Genomic DNA, 8,880 nt, shown 5'->3' with positions numbered 1-8,880 from the left:
ACTGCGGTAAGGAAGGTGTTAACAATGTTTTCGATTACAAATATCCTATCTGCAATATGAATACAATACCACACTATAAACATGTATCAAAACTATTGCATTTCTTTTCAGCTGCAGCTTGAACAATTGCTCGTCTGAATTGGCACGAGGCACAGACATTGAGGTCCAAGTCGCTGGATTAGGGCGGCACCAGAGCGTACATCTTTGCAGTCTGTAGGGAAGTCTATGCTTTGTAGATGGCCTCTATTGGCTGATGTTGATGATGAAAAGACTGTTGAGAAAAAATCTTCTAAAAAGATGCATATTTATGTAAAAGCTTGTATGTTTTGTATATAAGAATGTGAATCTGTTGATATTAGTATTATCTGAATTCAATTCTTTTTTTACGTTGTCTGTCAGACTAGTGCCATATAGATTGATCTTTTATTTATTAAAATTGAATACAGAGAAAACATTGTAGAAAAAAAAATTATTCGTAATAAGTTTTAAAAACATTGCAATTACTCAAGAAATACGAGAAAGAGTGTCAAAATAATAATAATCAGTAAAACATTAACCTCGAGCAAAAGGTCATTAAATTAATGGAATCTGGACTAAAATAAACTGGCCCATTCACATTCAAAGTCCAAGAAGCCGCACCCGCGTCTCATGGTTATTTTTAATCTGTAGGAATGGCGACCATCAACGTAATTATCTGTGAATTCCGGCGCCGTCAGCTGGGAAAACCAAAGGGTATTTTCGCGGCAAATTTCGGGAATTTATTTCTTTTCTGCTTTCACTGGAAATAAAAATCGATATCTGCACGTCATTTCATCATTCTCATGTGTTTGTGTCACTAAAACATATAATGACGTATTATTTTAAAACTCTGACTCTAGAATATTATTATTACATGAATCACAACACAATACACTTGTAGATTCGTAATCTTGTTGTAAAACATGTTTTCTTCCTTGTCACTTCTTAGTCATATGGAAATCTTACATGGTGTTTAAATTTAAATCCTGAAAACTCCGAGTTTTATATATATTTATATATGTGAGGTTAAATTTCAATAGTCAAATATCACTTCGGTAATTTGGAAGGATGTTCCATGGTGTAACTCGATACTCGAGAAGTCCGTGGACCTCTCTTCCTGGCAGTGACAGAGAGGAACTGTACCAGAGTATTGGTTCTATTGTTTGTTCTTGTCGGGTTAATATTCCTACTATTTCAGTATGTACAAGCGATGTATGTAGCAGATAAAATTTGGAGTCCGTATTAAAAATTCTTTTTAGTCTATCCACAGATATTAGTTTGGCATTTTTTTGTTATAATTACTATCATTATTTATATTTTTTTCGTCTTGTTAAGTCTTTATACAAAGACAATACAGTTTGTGCTTTTTGTTGTTACAGTTACAATTATTATTTCTCTTTTTTCTGCTCTTTTTCACATATGTTTTGTCTTCATCAAAACAGGAACGTCACAATATTTATACGTAATTATTAATGCTAAAGTTACTCATGTTCCTTGTTAAACTATTTAGTATATATATACAGAAGCAGAAACAGTAAGAATGGATGTGTAATAAAGTAACAATTAAGTTAACAATTAAGTTAATACATTGCATGAAAACTTGCCTGGTCCATGGCAGTACATGCTCCTCCATTCTTACTGCAAGGTCAGTGTGATCTTATCTGGCTGAGAAATGACGCATTTGTGTGTGACACCTGTTTTAACATGTTTGGGTCAATTTACGCATGTTTGTCCGTCATACTATAAATATATGGTAATAAGCGAAAACAGATTACTCGCATCTTTTCATATTTTGAATTCTAGCTTTTTTATATGTATACCTAAGTTTAACATTTAACTAATATAAATTAATTCGACATCTGCATGAACTTCCTTCCCTCATACAAAAGTTAAAAAGCCAGTTATAACTGTAATAGTATGTGACGGGGAATATATGACATCTATAGTTATGTTGTTTTTAGAAAAAGTGTTTTCTTCTATTGTTATATTAAGTTTTCTATTAAAAAAATACATTGTACATTTTTGTTTGTAAGACTTGTGGAAAAATAAACATTACCATTAAGAACGACACACCCTACTCATCACTTATTGAAACAAATAAACAAACGTACACAAAGAACAAAGTTAATAATATTGTGAAACGCAATTAAGATGATAGCATTTATTACGACGTTTTCAAAACTGGCATTAATTACCGATGTACATATACTAGAACAGTAATTCCCAAAGTGGTCTATATTGACCCCTGGGGGTCTATGACAACCTGCAAGGGGTCTGCGTCAGCGAAAAAAATTAGGGGGTCCATGAAATGAAAATGTGGGTCCACGATAGTGGATCTCAACACATACACAGATAGTACCTATTTACTTACATCATACTATCTTATAATATCAAATATCAAAACTTTGATTTTAACACAATTCTAATACTGCTCAGTTCGCAGACTCTTATATTTGACCGACACCTCGACAAGTTATTTTTAATGGTTAACTGTGTTTGGAGTGGTAAGTTGTGTTTCAGATAGCAGGTTATCTTTTATGTGGTAGAGAAATATTTTTGTGTAACTTACAATCATCTTGCGGGCATTTTTGTTATCATTAGATCTGTAAATTAAAAAAAAATATGAATATCTATGGATAGAAGCTAGATATCTCTCTTCGTTGCGAAGTTTACGTTGTACAAAGTTTGAGAATTGAATCCGCGATCATGTGTTACTATTTATCGTAGGTCAAGTAAGAAAATTTTAATAAGCTGAATCGAATCATGAAAAAACGATATCAGGCTCTGGCCAATCGCCCAACGTGAGGTAATATGAACACCGTTATAGTCAAGGGCGGGCGATGTTTGTTAGGAAAACTACCGTATTCTATTTGTTGCGTGCATGAATCGAAACATATACGGCCTTGTGACGCACTTCCGCGAGTTTGTGAGTCGAATTTTTAAAAGTTTTTTCACCACGAATATTATAATAGCTTTCTTTCATGTCTTAACATTGGAAGTTACAATAAAATCTGATGTTTTACAACACTATATCAATCTCAGCCTGTCTTGTAAAGAGTGACCTACATTTTAATTACTTTAGGAGAAATAATATTTATATTTTTAGGTTCAAGTCATCAAATCAAGTTTTTCTTTCGAATACTTAAACTTTTTCAATTGTTTCATTCGCGATAATTTGCCGAAATTTAAGTACTCTCTATTGTATTTCTCTTTAAATATTTTTAAATTGAAAGACCGCACCGACCCCATCCAAAAGTGCCAAATTCAAAACACTAGGTCCGTTAATTAAGAGCTGTAGTACGGGTCAAGCTGCTCTATAGTACGTATTTGTGAGTAAGGGTTCCCAGTGATGGCAGTCTTACTTATATAATATATTGCCTGTGATCATTTCCCACTCACTGTGTCTACGGTGAACCAACGATATAAGGTCGCGGGAAGTCGTTTTTTTTTTTTTTTTTTTTTTTTTTTTTTATGACCCCCGCTATTGGGGGCCTCTCGTACCCCTATCTGATTTTTGGGACAGGGACCTTTTTTACAATTATTTTTTCACATAAATTTTTTTTTATTTTCATGATCTTCTCTTGTTCATCTTATCATCCGTTCTTTTCTGTCTATCATGTTACATTTCTGTTCTTTTATGCCCTTATACTCTATTCCTCTTTCTTTCGTCCTCTTATTTTTTTTACAGTTCTTATTTACTAGGTACATTTATCACAGTTGTTTTCTTATACAATTAATTATTTATTTTACATCAGTCTTGTTTTTATTTTGTTTTGTTTTTACCTAGTTTTATTTTTATTAATTGCTTGTATTATGATTATTTTACAGTACTCGAGGAAGTCATTTCTAGTTTCAATTTCACCTATCAGGGAGGCTATTGATTCCTCCTTGATTTGCACACCAGACCGGCACTCAAAGCCGAACCGGAGTCCCCCGAATGCGGGACACCGGGCCACAAGGTGGATCACGGTCTGGTCCACGCCCGGTTCACAGAAGCACGAGGGGTCCTCCTTGAGCTTAAACCTATGAAGGTACTCAGAGAACCCCCCGTGCCCCGTGAAGAGCTGGGCCGAGACCGCGTCCACCTCGATGCTGCGGAGCACGCGGTAGGCTGAGACGGCGTCCGGGAAAAACATCCTCGTTACCGAAGCCGTCGTTCCTTCCACATACCTCCTGTTCCATTCGTCGAGCGACTCCAGTCTCAGTTGCCGCTTGACGAATGAAACAGGGCATCTCTCGTACTCTGGTCGTCTTTTACTCTTCAGGGCCGCTTCCTTGGCCAGCTGGTCCGCCCTCTCGTTCCCCTCCATCCCCGCGTGCGCTTTCACCCAAAACAACCTTACATCCTTCCCTTTTTCTCTCGCTTTCATCACATTCTCCTTCACTCTTAACGCTAAGGGATGGAGGGTGTCCGATCTTGCGACAGTTTCGAGGGCGGACCGCGAGTCGCTCAGTATGGCGCAGGCTTGCGCTGACTCGCCGGCCGCGTACCCTGTTGCCTCAGCTAGAGCCAGCAGCTCTGCCTGGTATACGGTGCAGAAGTTGCCCAACTTGAGCTTTTTTGTGTACAGCTCTGCGGCGCCCCGCTTGACGCAGAACGCCGCACCCACCTTATCTTCTATGCGGCTGCCGTCGGTATAAATTACCAAGTCGGCAGCCGCGGTGGCAAGTCGGACTTCCTCCGCACTTTCCCCCAGACAGGAGAACTCCACACCAACTTGACCAGACGGGTGCGGTAGTCTCAGGTAGCTGACCGGTACCTCCAGGTCTCGGTCCTTTACCACCTGCCGGGAATGACCCTTTCTTATTTCAAATAAGCGGGCTGCTTCTTGGACCCGAAGGTCCAGGGGAAGCAACCCGGCAAGTATAAGGGCCGAGTGCAGGGACGCGGTCCTGTGGGTCCTCGCGATCTTCTGCGCGAAGCCCCGCTGGACCGCGTCCAACTGCCTGCGGACCAGCAGCTTCCTAGCCGCCGGCGCCCATGCACTCGCTGCATACAAAATCGTCGGCTCCAGCACCGCCAGATACATCGCTCTGATCACCTCCGAGTTCAGACCCCAAGATACCTTCGCAGCCCTGCACAGCTGACGATAGAGGCCCTGTGCCTTCTTGCTCACGTTCTTCACGTGGCTGTTGAACGTGAGCCTATCGTCAATTGTGAGGCCTAGTATCCGGACCTCCCCAGTCCGGCCAAGCGGCTCGCCCCCCATGCTCAGTAATGGGTAGTCGAACTTCTGCTTGTTGGTTAGCACCATCACCTTGGTTTTGTGTGGTGCGAACCTCAGCTTGTTCCTAACTCCCCATTCATGAACATGGGCGAGAACGGCATTGGCCCGACTCGAGATGTCCTGGGCCTTCTGCCCCGAGAAGACCAGCACGACGTCATCTGCGAACGCCTGGCAGTGTGTCCCGGTCTTTACCACCTCCTCCAAGAGAGGGTTGATGAGGAGGGTCCAGAAGGTTGGGCCGCCTACGGATCCCTGCACGCACCCCTTGGTGGTCTCTCTGGCCCACTCTGCCCCCGCATACCGTACGGACACCTTGCGATCGCTAAAATAGCTGTCGGCAAGGCGCCGCAGATTCACGGGGCAGCGAGTTTCTGCCAGTCTGCACCGTATAGCAGGCCACCAGGCGTTATCGAAGGCTCCCTCTATGTCCAATGATAACAGCACTGCGATCTCCTTCTCCTTCAACCGAGTTCGCAGATGCTGGATCAGGACATACAGGGAGTCCTCGGTACACCTCTGCGGCATAAAGCCGTATTGGTGGCTGCTGACATACGGCGCAGTGTACCACCGGATCCTACGGACCATCATTTTCTCTAGGACCTTGCCGAGAATCGGCAGGAGTCCGATGGGCCTGTAGGATTTCGGGTGCGTGTAGTCCTCCTTGTCCGGCTTCCGCAACGCTACGACCACTGCCTCCTTCCATCTCGTGGGGAAGTGGGAAAGCGCGAGACACCGGTTGGAGAGCGCGAGGTACAGAGCGGGGTCCACGGCGACGGCTGCTCGGCAGATGTCCGCGGTGAGTCCGTCAGAGCCAGGTGCCTTCTTGGCATTGAAGGTCGATACGGACCATCGGAGCTCCTCCATCGTAAACAGGGGATCGCATGTTCCGTCATGGTCCCCCGAATTGACTTCATCGGCCTTAGCTCTTACAGTTCTGTGGTCCGCATTGTCCTTCCCGGGGTCATCCTCCGGGAAGAAAACCTCCGCCCGCGGGAAGTCGTTAGATACGAGTGAAGCAGGGCAGGTCATCGTGGAGATCTTTGAAGGAAGATCTTTGACTCTGTGTTTAGCACTAATCGGTGTAACATAATTCCTGAGGATGCCCCGTGGAGGGGTGAAACACGTGTTGAGTGATTTGACGGTGGCAGTTGTGTAGTTCACATTGTTTGCCGCATATGCATTTATCAGCGGGCTGACGGGCGGTGCATTTTATTGCATGACTACCACTGCATGTGCGGAAGTGGCTAAAGATTGGTCCTTTTCTTACTTAGGATGGACTTCCGCGAGGTAACGCCTGATTCCATTAAATACGTTATCATTAATTTTAGTCATTTGAACAGTAGCAACTCAGCGGTAGAGGACTGATACTTGGTAACGTAGATAGCGCTTTCGATTCTCGAGATAAAATATTATATAACTCACAACGTTTGTTGGTCGAATAACAGTCACCCTTGAGCTGTATAACAGTGTCCATCATGCGCTGGTAGCGATATCACGTCACACGAACTCGTGCGTGCATTACACGGACGAGACTCAAGATGCGATCGCAATGTTCATCGATGTGGCGAATACGGCAACCGCCGCACAGATACTGGCGCACAACCTGAGGATTGCAGTATGGAGTAGAGATGAGGAAGTGGTCCCACGAAACGACCCAAAAACTAGACATTGTTAGGATGTCATTAAAATAGATTCAGTAAACACTCATATATAGAAACGTGAGCAAAAAAAAGTTCTGAAATATTAAATGTAATTGTAAAAACAAAGTCAAGGACGCTAATGTATGTGGAATAAAGAAAAAAAATTGTTTAACTTTTGTTTCATTATACTAAGTTCGTAATAATATGAATAAATCAAAAACAGCTGAAAGTTACATCCATTTTCTCGGTCTTGAGGTCTGATGAAATGTGACCTTTAGTGATCTGATGGCTTTGTGAACGCCAAATACCTTAATACCGAGGATCAAGCCAGGACCCGGAGAGAGAAACACTTACAGACCTATTAGAAATACTTTGTCGTTAGTTAATAAATTAATATATATTTATACGACTCTAATAAATAGATCGTAATATAACTCGGACAAACAGCAATAAAGAGAATTGATGTTAAAAACGATGTTGTAAACAACATAAAATAACAATATGGCTGCCATTATTTATTATGGAAATGACATTTGATCATTTAAAATCTTACAGCGTTTTGTGAATTTTCTTGCGGAGATTAAATCAAATATGATACAGTAGCCTCAAAATATTATTTTGTACATTTACAATAATTATAATAAATTAAAAAAAATAGAGGAAGTCCATAGCATAATTTACAAGGCATCTTAAAAAAATTACTGTACCAAAGTTTCGACTGCAAAAAGTTTCAGTTCGGTGATAAACTATAAAATGTCAACCATAGACTGCCATTTACAAAATTAAAAGGTTTTTTAAAAGTAAATTGACGGAAGAGAGTCATTATTCAATAAATTAACATTGAAATAACAAGAATCCTTGGCAGTAACATCGCTTGATAACTTTGATTTCATTTAGGCTATACCTGATGAAGTGTATGTGTACAAATCTATGTTAAACCTTATTAAAAGATGTGTTGTCGTAGAATTTCTTCCTGCTTCTTCACGACACTTTGCGAAGCAGAGTCGAAAGTAAAATAGATTAAAAAATAACAACTCATCGGTCAATAATAGTTCTGTTAAAAGTTCCAATATTGATTAATTTTATTTAACTTTATATCAAAAAATCTTTCCCATGTCCCATGATTTTAACTTATATTACGTTATCTGCGCCAGTATTTGGTTTCGAGCGCAATTCAAACCTGATCGCACCAGCGCATTGAACTGCGGTCTCATGGTCGCCATCCATCCACTTTGGATCAAAAGTTTTTCTTCAGAATGTATGTAAAGAAATAAGACGCATTTCACATCACAAATGGGTTTTTATTCTGTATAAAGATGCAATTTTCATACAATTGTAGATTATTTAATAAAATTGTTATTCGTCGAAGCTGGGCAAGAGTCACACGAGTGATAGCCGTGTTGCCAATTACCATAGCGACGTCTGGCAAACGGTCAAATTGCGCACGATTAGTACCTCCGGCTTGAGCAGACGTCGCAGATCGAGTATTAAAATCGATTCGCATCTTCGATTTTGTAACGACCCTCTTTAATCCTACATCAATATCTAAAAAAATCATATATTCAATAAAAAATATATTTTTATGTCATAAATATATTTTTCAATTCACTTTTTTTTTGAATTCTCTTGAAAGTAACATGAAAAAGTTAGATATTTTGATAAAACTCAACTTTAATGCCGTCGTAGTTTTAGCTCGTACCCCACTTCAAGGCAAAAGCCTCCCTGAAAGATATCTATGGGGGATATACCATAATCGCCACATATGGCAGGCGGGTTGACTATCATAGTGTAGTATTATGGTACGACGAAGACGCTGTTATCCAATCCTGAAAACTTGTTCGTGAGCAGTGGAATTTCTATATAATTAATACACAAAGTGTGAAAAATATAAGATTGTATCCCGGGAATCAAACCCACTTCCTACAATCGCAAGTGTTATTCCTCTATCACTGGATTACCACAGCTGGGCTAACTTAGCTGTACCTCGTTCTAAG

This window comes from Battus philenor, unplaced genomic scaffold (genome assembly GCF_028537555.1).
Source record: "Battus philenor isolate CCGP_79_NKW_IND1 unplaced genomic scaffold, ilBatPhil1.0.hap1 SCAF_2, whole genome shotgun sequence".
In the NCBI taxonomy this organism is placed as follows: domain Eukaryota; kingdom Metazoa; phylum Arthropoda; class Insecta; order Lepidoptera; family Papilionidae; genus Battus; species Battus philenor.
Note: the sequence above shows the minus strand (reverse complement) of the source record.